This window comes from Microtus ochrogaster (genome assembly GCF_000317375.1).
Source record: "Microtus ochrogaster isolate Prairie Vole_2 chromosome 14 unlocalized genomic scaffold, MicOch1.0 chr14_random_2, whole genome shotgun sequence".
In the NCBI taxonomy this organism is placed as follows: domain Eukaryota; kingdom Metazoa; phylum Chordata; class Mammalia; order Rodentia; family Cricetidae; genus Microtus; species Microtus ochrogaster.
The window spans coordinates 6881142-6897244 of record NW_004949097.1 but is presented as its reverse complement, the minus strand read 5'-3'; the positions used below and the strand labels follow the sequence as shown (position 1 = coordinate 6897244).

The window sequence follows — 16103 nt, the reverse complement described above, 5'->3', positions numbered from 1 at the left end:
GGGGTTTACATGTGGTATTTTAACAAGCTGTTTTCATGTTAATCCCAAAGTGTATATAATACAAAGTCCATTGGGGAGAAAAGTACAATTCTAAGGTTTGAGAATTTAGTGGTGACCAGGACCAAGGGATAGCTCCACGCTTGGAAAGCTCACGTCACCAGACTAATAAGCAAGGAAGAGTGAAGAAAACTGAATTGAGAAATCATGCTTACAGGAAATAAAACGGGGCAAACACGACAAGGGCCTGGACCCCACACTGCCCTAGAGGCGTGGGCAGAGCTCTGAGCTCATCCAGAACACAGTCTCCAAACATCCTGAAACTCAAGCAGTTCCTCCAGGCCCAGAAGAACCACTGAGGCCCACTCTGGACCTCAGGAGCACATGATCAGCAATGAGTCCGTTATTCAGTTTAATCCCGTATTTGAGGTGGGGGCAGGGCAGCAGTATTTTTCGGTACATGCTTTGGGATTTGAAGTGTTCCATTTTTTTTCTCTTTGTTTTGTGCTGAGTCTGCTCTCACCAAAAGATGCAATCTACTTCAGCCCACACCCTGAATCTGAACTGGCCGACAGGAGCTGAGCTGAATAATGAGACTTTCACTGGCCGATAAGAAGTGCCAGAAGTCAGGGGTCACACTACCCCAGGACTAAACCTAGGCTTCAAGAGTCCTGTGCATGTGCTCATTTACTTGAATGCCTTTTCTCATTTTTAATTAAAAAAAATTACGTGTCTAGGTGTTTTGTCTGTATGTTTTGGTGCATCATATGAATGCCTGGTACCATGGAGGCCAGAAGAGCATGTCGGATACCCTCGGCTGGAGTTACAGCTGTGAGTCACCGTGTGGTTGCTAGGGACTGAACCTGGGTCATCCAGAAGAGCAATCAATGCTCTTAAACAATTAGCCATGTCTCCAGCCCCTATGCCTCTCATTATGCTATAGAGAGGCTGGCCTGGCCTGCTAGAGGGTCAGAGACTACCTGAAAACGAGCTAAGTCATCCCCAAAGTCCAGGATACAGCAGGACCCATTCTCCATAGAAGACATATAGTCCAAGACCTCCCAGTGGGATCACCAAACCCTGTGCATACTGTGTGTTTTCATGTGTGCATGTGTGGATACGTGCACACCTATGATAATTTATCAAAATATATTTATTAAAGCTATGTGAAATATGGTCTCACTCCCCCAAAATATCTTGGCTTACTTCAGTTACTCTTCTGATGATGAGGTTGTACAATGCCTTACTGAAGACATGAAATAAAGAAAGAGGTACACACAATTTAGTTTGAGTCTGCGGAAAGGGAGTTACTTGAACAGTTAGTCACCACAGCAGGCAATCTTACAACGAAGACACTGTCAATTGACTAGCAAGAAGGTAACATACACAGCATGAATTCAGTATGCAAAGAGGATTCGCGTCCTGGACAGGGTAGCACAGGATGTCACCACACTACTCAAAACACCAAACCATTCAAAATGTAGGAACTGTATTTTTGGTACTTTGTATTTGATATTTTCACGATACAGTAGACCACAGATGTAAATAAAACCACAGAAAACAAATCTGCAAATAAGAGGTTAATGACGGCTGCCCAGAATCACCTACACCACAGTACCTTCCACCTGAGACCTCATCACAGAGAGGAGCAGGCCCAGGAGAGACTAGAAGGATGTGCTGTACACCCAAGGATGCATGCAGCTCTATAGACTGTAGTCATGTTTTGTTTTGTTTTTTCCTCCTGAAACATAGTCTATGTAGCCTTAATTGGTCTGGACCTGGCTATGCAGACAGACCAGGCATTTCTCGAACTCAGAGAGATCTGCATACCTCTGTGCCCAACTAGTGAGTTTTTCCCTGGTTTGTGATACAGCAATAGCGCGGGGCAAAGTCCTAACTCTTGCTGTATATTCTCCCCTGCTAGCTTATTGCTTTTCCCCATTAACACTAAAATCAGTAACAGAAATACCTAATGCCAATCTCCTTCCATGACACTACAGAAATAAGCCAGACAGAAACCGTTCTACTAAGAAAGGACCTAGAACCCTGTTGGATTTTACTTTTCCACACAGCTACCATCAAGCTCAGAACGTCTTTGTGGATCTGCTGTAACAAATCTCAACATCACTCATGACAGCGGCTGGAGGGAGGGCTGGCCTGATGCTGTAAAGCCCAGGTCAGCAGGTGGCGTGTGAGGCCAGATGGACCAGGGCTCCTACACATATCCAGGTTCTCTGCCCCTTTTCGATCGTCCTTTCAGATATTTCTGAGTGTTTTCTTGGCAGCACTATTACGAATTCACAAAGGCTTTCCACTTGCTTGAAGCACCGACTCCCAAGAGCTAAGTGGTTTACTGAAAGCAGACACTAAGGGTAGTACACATCCTGCCGACCTGACCGTCCTCCCAATTCATCTGGGAAAGCATCTGAGGTTCAGGGCCTGGAATGACCAGGCCTGACCTGCTTCCCACTCTGGGGGGGCTGTCCTGTGAATACAACAAGAGGGAGAGAGGAGGAGGTTCAGAAGGAATGTGACCCCACGTGGCCCCTGACCCGCAGCTTTCAAGTCCCAGCCCACTCAAGGCGTCACTGGTCACGGGCTCTGCCTGTGCTACCAGCAGAGTCTGCCCAAAGCACACGATTCCCAGCATCTTCACAGGGCTTGTGTTAATACATCTAACTGCACCATGCCCAAAGATCTACACAGCTGCAATCCCAACTTTTATTTATTTTATGAATGATAAGGGATTTTATTCCCTTTATTCTGCCTCTCCTACTGAGCTCCTCTACTCGTAATTTATTCTGTTAAACTAATTCATTTAAAAAACAACTATCTTTTTCTTTTTTTTTTAATTTATTTATTTATTAAGGATTTCTGCCTCCTCCCTGCCACCGCCTCCCATTTCCCTCCCCCTCCCCCAACAACTATCTTTTTCAAATGTCAGCGACACCATCATTCAAAGGTGCCTTGCCTAGCACTTTGGGGTACATGTACACCACTTTCAGTTTGCTCCCGCTTCTGTCTCACGTGCTACATAGTTCTACACTGCTACCCTGCAGTGCCTCTAGCTCTTCACTCACAAGGAGCATCCAAGCTAGCACCCGCCCTCTAGCTTCTGACACAAATAAGAGCTACTTTGCTCCTGAAGAAGCAAAATAAAATAAAATAAAGTTCTTAGTTTAATGATCTGGGCATTTACTAGCTAAACTGATGTCTTTTCCCCAAATCATAGGTTTTCTTAAACAGAAACCCACACTGTAAAAACCAAATATATATGCCACTAAATGTGCAGTGCACCATCCTCAACTGTATTAATGCAAGTTTCTTCACACTCCCCTGCAATGGCCAATGTCCACTGGCTTAGACGGCCTCTTAGCAAATGGAAGTGGCCGGGAAAGGACTCAGCTCATGCTGGACCTCGGGTGCTCATGAGAGTGAATATGAATATACACTTTCACATCTCAGCAAGGTAAGAAAAATAAGCCTTAACTAGCACGTGAAAACACAGACTAACAGAAACACGTGTATATAATTTATAACAAATATACATATAATAAGGGTACACACAGAAAACTCTCACAGAATACTTACAAACCAAAATACTTTGAGAACCTCTACTAAGTCAAGTCAAATAGCCTTCACATAAAAATGCAAATACATATATAACATTAACCACTGAAATTCAACCAATGAAGAACTCGGGAGATACATATGGAGCAGGCAAGCCACAGATGAGGTTCAAGCAGACACTGAAAATTATGCCAATGCATTTGCAACAAACGGATGAAGCTGAAGGACAGCTTAGCTACTTTTCTTACAGAAGAGTTTATTTGGGGTTCACAAATTTCAAGTCCACAACCATCACGGTGGAGAGCATGGCAGCAGGCAGTATGCAGGCAGGCAGTAGGCAGGTAGGCATGGTGCTGGAGCAGCAGCTGAGAGCTCGCATCTTGAGACACAACCACAAAACAGAGAAAGACACTGGGAAGTCTTCTGAAACCCCATAGCCTGTTCCCACGGACACTCCTCCTAATTCTTCCCAAACAGTTTCATCAACTGGGGACCAAGTATTTAAACACATGGGCTTCTGCTCCTCAGAACCTCCACAAGGATGCTAAGTGGAATAAGTCATACACTGAAAAAATGGTGCATGATTCCATTTACATGTGGAAGCTTGAAAAGAGAAGAAACGGGAAAGGTCAAATACACAAGACCAAAGTGGACAGGGACGATACGGGTTAAAGGACCGCAATGCCATTCTGTCAAAGTCCAGATGCTGAAAGGCTGCGATTGATATTGCATTATCTACTAGAGATTTGCTGGGAGGAAGATGTGCAGTATTTCCTCACAAGTATCTGCAAGATGATATATAATTTGCATATTTATAGTAACCACCTCACTATGCAATCAAAAGATGATATATACCTCGAATTTCTACAATAAAAACCATTATTAGAATATACCTGCACTGTGTGAGGAATATTTAAGAGAAAAATATTTGATCTAAATGTAACATGGCACTTTATATCATTTATTTATATTTATATTCCCAGCAAGGAATTCTTTCTTTTCAAGATCTTATGCTACTGTTGTTTTTACTATATTTTAAATTTTAGGTTCAATAGCTTTATTCTCAATATTTAATTAGTAAAATTCATATTATATAACATATTAAATGGACTTCAAAAAAAGCTGTTGGGATTAATTCACTGAATAAAGAATAAAGCCATATTTTTATCTCAGAGATTAATTCTTACACACACACCCCTCTTTCTCTGGACCGTGACTATTCAAAGAATAATGTTGATTTTAGCCATTCAGAAGGGCTTACACACGACACACACATGTGTCAACAGCAAGTGAGAGCTGGTAGAACTTTTCAAGAATTCACACTCCTTGGAATTACATTTTAAGTAGTGAGTATCTTCAAAAGCCATGGGGGAAACCCTGGTCCACCACAAACGCACAGTAAGACTTCTTGTTGGTCTAGGATCAGCTTCTACTCTTTCTTCAGAAGGCAGCACTTTCTCCACCCCATCCTCTCTCCTGGAAAGAGAGGGCGACCTCTGACACTTTGTTTAGTCTTCTGAGCTCCAACTCCTCACGGTGAATTAGGCCTTCCTTCCTAACAGCACTTCCAGAAAGCTTGCCAACATCAGCAACTCAGCTCCAGCTAAGAGGAGGCAATGGGAGTGATGGAGAGGTGGCTCACAGGTTAAGACCATATACCACTCTTGGAGAGGACCTGAGTTCAGATCCCAGCAACACCCTGTAACTCCAGCTCCAAGGGATCCAGCGCCCTCTTCTGGCCTCTGCAAGCACTTGCACTCATGGGTACAAACCCACAGGAAAGAATAAAGAGGCCATGGAGACTGGTGGTCGAGCATGCAGCCCAGGAATGAACATGAGGCTCCCAGAGGACAGGTTATGGATTTCTTTTCTTTTTGTGACTAAAAAGGGAGCTTAACCTTTAAGGCTGAAAACAAAAGGCTGTAGTTCAGGAAAACAGGCAAACACTCTCTGGTTTGGTTGAGAGAAGCCTCCAGCAGCCAAGAAAGGCAGGTGAAGAGGACCCTAGGTCCGCCGGGTCACTCCTGAAGTTGACGTGAAGTCTCTTTACTCGCACCTTTTATCCGGCCTTGGTCACTGACACGTTCAACAAGTACCCCGACCAGGTAATGGTAAACCATGCAAATGGCTCCGGGGGATGAAAAGCTTTCCTGCCATCTGTTCTCAGTTCATTCCACACCTCTAACTGCCCATCACAGGTGAGAATCGGAGACCAAGTCTGCTTACAGAGTGCTAAGACCACACAGATTTGATCGGGTGCTTCTGTATGTACTGGCCACTTCAGAGCGTAAGTCTCAAATGTCCAGAGGCTATTCCTAAGAGACCTGGAAATGTCCATCATCCACAGCCCATGAGGACCGCTTTCTGTGTCCCTCAGGTTTCTCCTGGGCCCACTGCTCTCCAAATTCCATCGCCTCATACAGTACAGACCCCACCAGCGCCTTGACTTCCTGAAACCGCAGTGGTTCTGCTCCAACTTCAACTGTGAGCACTTTTAACAGAAACGGGACGACCACGGGCAAGTTCTGGTGTTGGGTGTTGGCTTGCTGGGGAGTAGGTTATACGTCAGCTCTCTGACCAGGTTCCCGTCCCCTTCCCACAGCCTGAGCAGAGTCACACAAAACAAACTCGGGCAAGCATAAGGATAGAATATTAAAATTTCACAAAACCCTAAATGACAAGTTTTATGAATAGCGTATAATTAAATATAGCGCTATGAGCAGTCATTCGTGCCATCAACCAATATTAATGGCATCCTGTGAGAACGGATAAGATAGGGACTGCAAACAGCAGTGAGCGAGATGACTTTCCATGATAACTACCCCTTGTCTGGAGAAGAAAAACTGTACAAAACAAGTGGTTTTTTTTCAGTCTAACATACTTTTAAAAGATACTAATTTTTAAAAAAGATTAAACCTTTTTATCTGTCTATGTATACCTGAGTATGAGCACATGCACACCTGTGTGCCTGAGTGCATGAACATGTGTGTTCAAGTATCTTCTGGGGCAAGAGGAAGCTGTCGTGAGCTGCCTGACATGGGTGCTTGGAATTGAACACACATCTTCCAGAAGAACAGTATGTGCTCTTGAACTGCTGAGCACATCTCTCCAGCCCCACATTAACGCTATTTAATATGGTAATTTAATATAGCCACATGGCGGTTTCAATGAGACAGGTCCCTAGTGGACTTGTAGTTGAGGCTCTAGTCCCCAGCAGGTGGCGCTGTTCCGGGATGGACTGGAACTTTTAGGACATGGAACCTACCTGCAGGAATGGTCACTGGTGGCAAGCTTTGAGGGTATAAAGCGTTGCCCCAGGTCCTGTTCTTCCACCTCCCAACTCTGTGTTTATTAGGGAAGCACTTTTGGTTTTAAGGATCAGGCTGACTTCGAACCTGCGGTGACCCTCTGCTTCCGGTGCTAGAATTACAAGTATAAACCCTGACATTCAGCCCCAGTATTTGACAGGATGAATGAATATGAAATTCTTAGCTGGGCATGGTAGCGCATGCGTAGAGGCAGGTGGGTCTCTTGAGTTCGAGGACAGCCTGGTTTACGAATAGGGTTTCAGGACAGCAGGGTGGTTACACAGAGAAACCCTGGGGCCTGGGGTTTGGGTGAGAAAGCTTGCGTCTGATTGTAACTGATGGAAAGGGGAAAGGCCTTTGTAAAGGCCAGATTTCAGCCACTTAAAATACTACTGTGCTCTCCCAACAACTCAAAAACCAAACCGTCATTAGTGTATCCACCCCCTCCCCACACCCACGTAATATTCCCTTGTTCCGAGGGTACCGTCATTCTTGCGGCCACTTGTTTCTGACCTCTTCTTCTGTCAACCGCCTTGCTCAGCAAGATTCTGAAGGCCCGTCAACTTCCCTTTAATATCTTTGATCAATGGCCTCCTTCCTTCCCACTCCCTCTGTCAGAGACTTGGTTCAAGCAATCAACGTCGAGATTAGAGCAGCAAACCAGTCTCGCCCCTGATTCCAGGCTTGCCCTGTCTAATCCAGGCTGCTTAAATGAAAGCCTCCCTAGAAACTTTGGCTTGATGAAATAAGGCTGTATGAGTGACAGACAACTGAAATAGGAAGCCTAGGAAAATAAAGTCCTGACTGGCCAACCCTGAGAGCAGACGCATCTCCCCACAGCACTAACTCAGCCCGCTGTCCTCCAGCTGGAGAGCATGTCATCCATCAGGCAGGTTGGGGCCAGTCATTTAGATCACCGCCACATCTGAATGCTAGCTCATCCGCACGTCTACCCAGCTCTGGCCCTTTTACCTCCTAGCAGCTCCAGAGTAGCCCAGCGAATGCACCTCTTCCTCCTGAGAATTCTCCTGACACCAACTGATGACTGTGGCTGTCAACCGACAAACTCCAACTGACACTTGCACCTTTCACCCCTGACCCCAACTTACACGTGTCAGACAGACACGGTGCAGAAGTCCTGACTAGGCTGTTTACATCAGACCCGTCTCCAGTCTTCCCAGCACTTCTAGTCTAGTTAGCTCTGTGTTGCCCTCCCACTACCCCAAGCAAACACCAACTTAAAGGGGGGGGGGGGGGAGGAACCACTTCAAACATCTAGACCTCATGGGCAAGCAGGCAAGACGGCTCAGCCAGAAGATGCAAGCTTGACAACCTGAGTCTAATACCTGTAACCCACAGAGAGGTAACGCGAGAGTTGACTCCACATGCGCACATACACACGCAATAACAACGACAACTGAAAGTAATAATAAGCAAAATAAAGCAACAGTGAAGAGAAATCCTTATAGACTGGACATGAGCATCAAGGGTGCCACTTTCTCAGAAGCTGACTGGCCTCCAGGCCTTAAGCTTTATCAAGAGACTAATGAGCAGGCCTGGTCTTGAGTAGAGGGCCCGAGGCTAAAAAGAAGGGCACTGTAATCACGTAATCCACCAAGAAGCTCAACTGCACCCGGAAATGCTGGTAACAGAGCTACAAAAGCTAAGTTATTTAGAGCAAAGTTTCCAAATCCTTCACAGCAAACTGTACTTTGCCTTCATGAAGATGCCGTTTTAAAATTACATTATCTGTTCTTTTGTTTTCAATGTCTGTTTCTCCCATTGCGCCTGAGATCCAGAGATGGCGGGTGGTCCCCACGCCCACCTTTATGGGCTCAGGCCCCTGAAGAGTGGATGAAATGGTGAGGCACCCCGAAGTGAACATACAGGAGGCACCAGACATAAGACCCTGTTAATAGCAGTCAACAGGTTTTGTAGGTTAATCAAGGTCTTTGAGGGTTGCATTATAACCTAACCGCAATACTAGTAATGAAATAATACCTTTTGTTTCAAGTGACCAACTTAGAATCACAAGGTGTAGCGCCTCCTTCAGCTGCCTTGTTCCTTTTGCATATAGACATCTTGCCTACACGAGTCTGTGCACCCTCAGGCTAGAAGAAGGCATCAGATCTCCTGGGACTGCAGTTACAGGTGGCTGTGAGCTGCCATGTGGTTGCTGGGAACTGACTCGGTTCTCTGGAAGAGCAGCCAGCACTCTTAAATACTGAGCCATCTCTCCTGCACGCTGTCTTGACATTTTGGCCCACAGACCTTGATCTGAATACTAGTGACTAAAAATGAAGCTTCATGGCCTACACAAGAGAGGTCTTTATAGCCTCTTCGGGAGTCAGTTTAAAAAACAAACAAAACACAAGAAACAGAAATAATAAAAAAGGTAACAAGAAGGTTGGCTGCTCAGACGTTCTTCCAGAGGGCCCAGCACAGGGAACACATACTTAAAAGGAAGCAAAACAGTCATACACATATAGTAAAAAATAAATCTAATAAAAAGTTAAAAGAGATTGCTGATATATATATTCACTCTGTAATTTATATACCTATGTAAAAATATATTTTAAAAAGTAAAGAAAAAAAATTTAAAAGTTTCCCCTACACATTTCCCCGTTTTAATGCAAGGCATATGTTCACTGTGTACGAACTCACCTAACGGGCAGGAATAGGGGTTCCACGTACAGACGGGGCTCCACATCACAGTCCAAACTCTTCTGGGAAGCAGGGGGAAGCACAGCGCTCCTACTGACTGTGCAGAAGCACCCACCGTTCTGCTGACACACAGCCGGTCATAACCACTCTTGTAATCCCAGCACACAGGAAGCTGAGGCAGGAGCATCACCTTGAGTTCCAGGCCAACCTGGGCTGCACAGTGTGAATTCTAGGCTAGCCTGTGCTACAGTCTGAGACACTTTTTCAAAATTTTGGTTATAATCTGGTTTAAACAGCTACAGTGCCTAACTATAGGTACAAAACAATTGTAAATATCAAATACAGTTGATAAATTCTAATGTTCTTATGATGGCTATGTACCATTGTGCATTCCCTGCCTTCCTATTTTCTTCCCTTTCCTTGCCAGTTTAGATGACTATCTCATACCAGATATTATGAGAATATCTGCAGGTATTTGGGAATTCTCACCACATTTTTAGAGTCTATTGAGGTTATGGAAATGAAACCTCATTATCCCAAATCATACATTGTTCTATTTGCATATCTAAAATAATTTCAAAATTTCTATTTAAGGAAAAAAGCAGTATGAGAAGCTACCTGCAGAATCTGCATGCACTACCTAGTGTGTAAATAGTGTAAGGATGCATGTGCCTGCTCCTCCCTGCCTGGTGACCTGGAAGGAGCCAGCAGCGTCTCTGCCATCACCCAGCACTGAGTCAGGATTCGCTCTGCACTTGAACTTAACTACCACAAAGCTTTGGAGCACAAAGGAACAGTCAACGACACACCCCATTTTAAGCTACAGTGGCCTGTCATTAAGGAGTCATTAAGCAATCTCTGAAAGGCCTAAGCAGGACGCCTAATAACATTCAAGTATTAAGATTATTGTCTGTACTTTATGGACTCGAGTTTGATTTGGGGCAAGGATATGGAATAGATAAGCTCTACTTTAAGTTACAAATTCACTTACAATAATTTTTAGCCTTTTCCCTGAAGATAAATCACATCATTTATTAATTAAGGTTTAGAAAGCAATATGGAAAAATTCAAACTCTATATTTATATATGTGTGTGTAAAAGAGAAAGAGAAATACAGATACGTAATTTGAAGGCTGGCTTAGAGCACACTGAAGATCGGAAAAGTCAAAACATATAACGAATATTTATCTTGTGGAATTTTCATAAATTATCATTTTTGAACAAGTGAATATAAAATAAATATACTCTCTATATTAGGAACCTTTTCTTTTTTTAACCAAACTGTAAACTTCTGCTAAAGAGCCCATTTTTAAAGCATACAAAGTAAACTGGTGACCCTGCTTAAATGCACATAACTTTCACTCTGTTCCACTCCTTCATTGACGTGACAACTATTTATCCTTGAAATGTCTCCTTGAAGCTGTGCAGGGAAGATGTGTATACAAGCATTTTAGGAGGAAACGGGAGCACAGACCCAGCAATAGAAAGTCGGCACACCCTGGCATTCCACTATCTCTAGTTATCCACACAGAGCTTAAGCACGGAGGCCACAGCTCAGCTTTCCCAGTCTCTGCCATCACCTCCTCCCTGGCACTGTCGGTTTGCATTATTTCCTAAGTAGAATGAAATCTAAAGAAATGTATCCACTGGGTGGGCTTCAGAGGTTGTTTTCTCCAGCTCGTCTATTTTCAAGTTCAGAAGACTGACCTCCAATTTTTTTTTTAGGCCAAACTCATGCTCCAGCTTCTAAAACTTGCCCACTCCACCTGTCAATACCAAAATCGCCCAAAGAGAAAGTTCTTCCCAGGACCCTGTGATAGTGAGCAGACACCAGCGCTGTCCTCAGAAGAGGAAGGCTTTCCTGTTCCGCACAGCCCCCTGAGCATTCAGGTGCTGCAGGCCCCCACTGTCAAAGGGCACCTCCCACAACAGGATTAGGAGTCAGAGGCCAGGGTCATCTCCCCTAGGAGTTTTCATACCAGCTCATTCTCCTATCCCCTCCTCCTTTCCTTTGATCGATAACTCCCTTTCTTCAAGAAACAACAGATGAAAAGATATCCATGAACATTGAACATTTTATTCCTTGGAAGATCCTCAGCTGCCCAGATCCAGAACTGCCCCTGTGGCATTCTTACGCTAGGAACAAAGAGAAACAACGCTTCTGACTATTTCCACCATTTATATGAGATCTGGTCTTCACGATCAGGAGAAAGCATCCCCAATATGGGACGATCTAGTATGTCAAAAGTTTCTAAGAAGTTATAGCTGATCGTAGGGACGTAGCTAAAAATAAAGGAATCGGGTCTTCTGGAACAGCTAGACGTGAAGCCATACACCGACATTCAGCACAGCATCTGTGTGAACGGCCAACATCTTGGAAGAAGTTCAGTGTGTGATGGATTTCTAAGACGAGCCCAGTTTTGAAATGAACTGCTCTTAGCATAGGAACAATTCTACTTTTAGACACAATTACCGGCTATCTTTCAATATCACACGACTAAAGTCCACCAGATTTAGGATGGCTTTTATTTATAGCTTTCTAATATTGCCCTGATTTTCCTAAGAAGGTGACTTTGGCATAGTACTCAAGTAAAATTCTAATTCAAAATGAAAGAAAACACCATCAAAAATGGCTAGCTAGTAAAATAAGACAAAGTCTAATAGTTTAGTTCTGAATTAAGACATATACATTGAACCTATGCAATATTTTGAACTACAAAAAAATTCCAAGCATCCAAGAACATACTCATTCACTGAAATTAAAATATTTCTGACATTAAAGTCTATTCTCAGATCAGTTAGGCTTAATGTACAGTAATCTAAAGTGTGTTGAATAAATGAAAAAACTAAAAAGCTGTTTTTATGCCAGGTACGTACAATGGCATATATACCTTTAGTCCTGGTACTTGGGAGGCAGAGGCAGGAAGATCTCCATGAGTTCCAGTCTAACCAGAGGAACATAGTTAGACTCTGTCTCAAAGAAAAAAAAGCAAAAGCAAACAAACAAAATGTCTTGCCTCTATTTACAGCATCAGTACTATATCTAAAACAAAAAAACAAAAAAAACATTTTATTCAGAAATGAAAATAATTGCTAGGAAAACACTTGCTGGTCTCCTTTTACTAAAGCCTTCATTTTTTTTTTCTTTTAGGACATCTAACAAACTATGGCTTGATCTTCAAACAAAAAACTTAGTCAAAACTAAGCAACTAATCCAGAAGACCCACACTTGTGAAGATCCTCAGTTCTTCTACCTTACGTCTGCTTTTCTTGATGCTGTACTCAAAAGAGACTGCACCTATAAATATACCTTGACATTTTCCAGAAAGCATCCTTCTACAGAATCTTAAAAAAACCACCAAAGTAATGGCATGATCTTAAAAAAATACCACTTGGTAAAAATAACTGGCTGGACCCACTGTACCTTTCTTTACCTAGAAATCTGTTACTATTAATAAACTATTAAAATCATTACCAGATCTTGAGTTTATTCTCTTTCAAGACTCCGTTCTTTAAAATTAACTAAAAATATTTATACAGGAACAGAAGCAAAGCTCTTCCAGCAAATAGTTTTTAACTTCAAGCACGACTCCCCTTGGGAGAAGGCAATCTTCCCACTGCAAGGCCAACCTCCAGCACTGCACTTGGGAGTACTACTGACTTCACTGTGAATGGACCAGCTCTGGAGAACTGGTTCTCACTGCTTAGTCAGCATCTTTCCCCTCAAGCTCTCTTCAAAGCCTTTTACCCAAACACAAGAATTAGTAAGACACAGAATCTCTTGGCCATTTTTAAATAAACCAAACAGGAATTACAAAGGATGCTCCAGTGTGTCCCGGGGTTTACTGTTTACTTTGTCAGTGCCCCAGCTTTACATCAGTTTTGCTACTTAGTAACCGCTCAGGCCAATATACACCCAGGCAGAACTCATCTCAAAAGTAAGAATCATAACAGTACCCAGATACTTCTTGGCGCATGAGAGCGTGTGTGCTTCGATAATCAAGAACCACAACCTGTAAGTACCACACTGCTAATGTCAGAAAGCAGCTACAAGGTTCTACCACAGAAACCTTCAGAAACACCGAGCAAAGGAATGTGGCCCAAAGCAATCTAATTTGCAATCCAAGAATCCAGGAATACCCAGGCGAATGAGATAATGAAGAGGGCCACCACCCTCCCTCTCAAAATCTCATAACCATATAAAAGATACAATTAACACTGTATAATAAAGCAAACTTTAAGATAATCATTGTGTCTAGACTCACAAGTATCCAAGTTCAGGTTCATCTCGACATTGGAATTACCAAGGGAAGAAATCAAAATTCACTCACTTTATATAGTATCTTGCACCTTCAAAAGTATATGCTTCTTCCCAGCCAGTGGGTAAATCTAAAAAACACACATTTCAATTAGTATTACTTCAGTGGGGTTGTAAAATACGCTTAAGCCCATCTTAGCTAGCTTCATGATTACCTACGCTCATTTAAGGAGGTATCTACCCAAAATCTAGACTGGTCAAATCAATAGTCAACATGACAGTATTTGGAAGAATATCACAATTCAAATTTAAAACCATCAGGAAAGTACCAGCAATATTAGAGGTGACCTGACATGATATTCCCTTTAATGATCAGGGTTGAAAAAGGACCCCAAAATCAAAGTCTTTGAAACCCAGATGAAACACCAATCACTGATTGGCAAAAAACCCAACCAGGAGCACTTTGCTTTTTTAATGTATTTTTTGTCTATTTAAAAATGTGTATTCCGGTGACATAACCAAATCCATCTAGGTTTTCATCTGGTATGAAATAACTCAAGCACTTTTTCGCAGGAGCTGAACAACTTACACACCATGTTTCAATACACTCGACCTTAAGAGATGTGAAGTTTCAAGTCATAATTAGGGAATGATTCAGGTGAGCCACTGTATCTTAATGTGCCTCATGGTACTCAAGATGACAAGTGGTTTGGAGTTCATCGTAACCCGTCTCCAAAACGAAAAGTCATCGACGTGTGCACAAAACCAAGCAAAGGAAAGCAAACCCAAACAAATATATAGATAAACGCACAAACTACTTTTGGCACGTGACTGTTATACAATCTGTGAGGGTAATTCGAAGACACTGGTGTCACAAATGACCCAAATAAGCATGAAATAATGCCACAAAACGATTGGGTTCAGTTACTTTAATCCCATATTGTCTTCCATGAAATAAACGTGTCCATAGCCAGAAAAGCAATGAGGCCATCTAAGTCTCAATATGTGTATAAAACAGGCTGAAGCTAAAGACTGCACAGGGAGTTAGGAAACATGACGGTTCATTAGTCAGAAATGCCCTAAAAATGTAACCTCATCACGCTTGCTACAGCAGCCTTCCCTTTCCTCCTCCACGTCTTTGCAAATTTGGACCTTTATTAGTCACTTCACCGAACTCCAGCGTTTGACAGAAAAGGCAGGTTTGTTCACCCTTCTGGCAACTTTAATAGGAGAATCTCAGAAGAGCGGAGTTGGAGAGAAAAGTACTAACAGGGCGGCTGGAACCGGCCTCACCTTCGACCCAAACTGTTCTCAAGCCTTTGCAAGAGCCTGGAGTAGAGGCGGGCCAGCACCGGGACACTCTTACGTTTCAGGCAAACAAGTTGGGCGAATGTAAACAAAGAATGACAAAAGAAAGCCAGACCAGCACTAAAACACCACGAGCCCTCCTCCAGCTCAACTCACGCTTGGCATTCAAGAAAGCTATCAAAGCAACCCGTGCTGCGTTTCCCCGCGGAACTGGGGCCCGAATGCCCCCACGCGGGACCGCCCTGACTCGCCCACCGCCTGCTGGTGGTACGTGGAGCCTGGCTGCGGCTGCCGGGGACTTTGGAGCCCGGATTACTGCCTGCAGCGCCCGCTCCAGCGTCCTGACTCCGGCAGCTGCTCCCCGGGTGGCAGGAGAAGACGCACCGGCGCTTGGGTCACGGGGGGCGGAAGGGGGGACGGACCGCAGCACCCCTAACTCCTCCATCAGTTACCTACCCACAAGTCCCACCTAGAGAAGAAGTAGGAGGTGGTGGAGGAGGAAACCGCTTGGCAGAAGGCAGCTCTCTGGGGAGCGGGGCGAGGATGCAGGACCATCTCGCAGCAAGGGTGCTGGGGTACCAGGAACAATGAGGGGGAGCGGGTGAGGACTCCCTAAAGGGTTCTGGGGGCTGAGACGAGGGCGATCCGGGCGAGAGGGGCGTCGGCCGCCCTCGGGGGGCGTCGAGGCAGGGATGGGGACCTGGGCGCAGGAAGAGGGCGCCGTCTCCAAGTGCTGATGAAAAGCCGGAGAAGAAAGGCGCCCCGGGACTCACTCGCGCGGAGCCCGGAGCACCTCCAACCCCCGCCAGGTGGCCCCGAGCCGCAGCCCCGGCTCGCCCTACCTGTGCTCTGCCGCCGGTGCCCGGTGACCACGGCCTCGCCGGTGACCGGGTGCAGCCAGGTGGTGCTCTTGGCCTCCTCGCTGCAGGGGAAAGAAGGGACAGGCGCTGAGCGGCGTGAGGGGCGACCCACGGGGTCCCCGGGCCCGCTCGCTCCCG

General features: G+C 44.5%; 1 protein-coding gene and 1 long non-coding RNA gene across 6 annotated transcripts in view; one reads left to right on the top strand and one right to left on the bottom strand.

The window, feature by feature from the left end:
- The window catches only part of Plekha5 (pleckstrin homology domain containing A5), a 167594-nt gene extending 151546 nt beyond the window's left edge, over positions 1 to 16048 (bottom strand). For 4 of the 5 annotated variants that reach the window (XM_026787948.1, XM_005364549.2, XM_005364550.2 and 1 more), the window contains exons 1-2: positions 15948 to 16048; positions 13871 to 13928 (exon numbers count right to left, since the gene is read on the bottom strand). The gene's annotated coding sequence lies outside the window, so the exon portion shown is untranslated. The remainder of the gene's footprint in view (positions 1 to 13870; positions 13929 to 15947) is intronic. The other variant, XM_026787943.1, reaches the window with a different exon arrangement.
- Positions 7986 to 12951, top strand: LOC101991306. Its single transcript, XR_258756.3, has 3 exons — positions 7986 to 8238; positions 11265 to 11429; positions 12691 to 12951. It is a non-coding gene; the product is annotated as an uncharacterized LOC101991306 (long non-coding RNA).
- Positions 16049 to 16103: the final 55 nt, after the last annotated feature.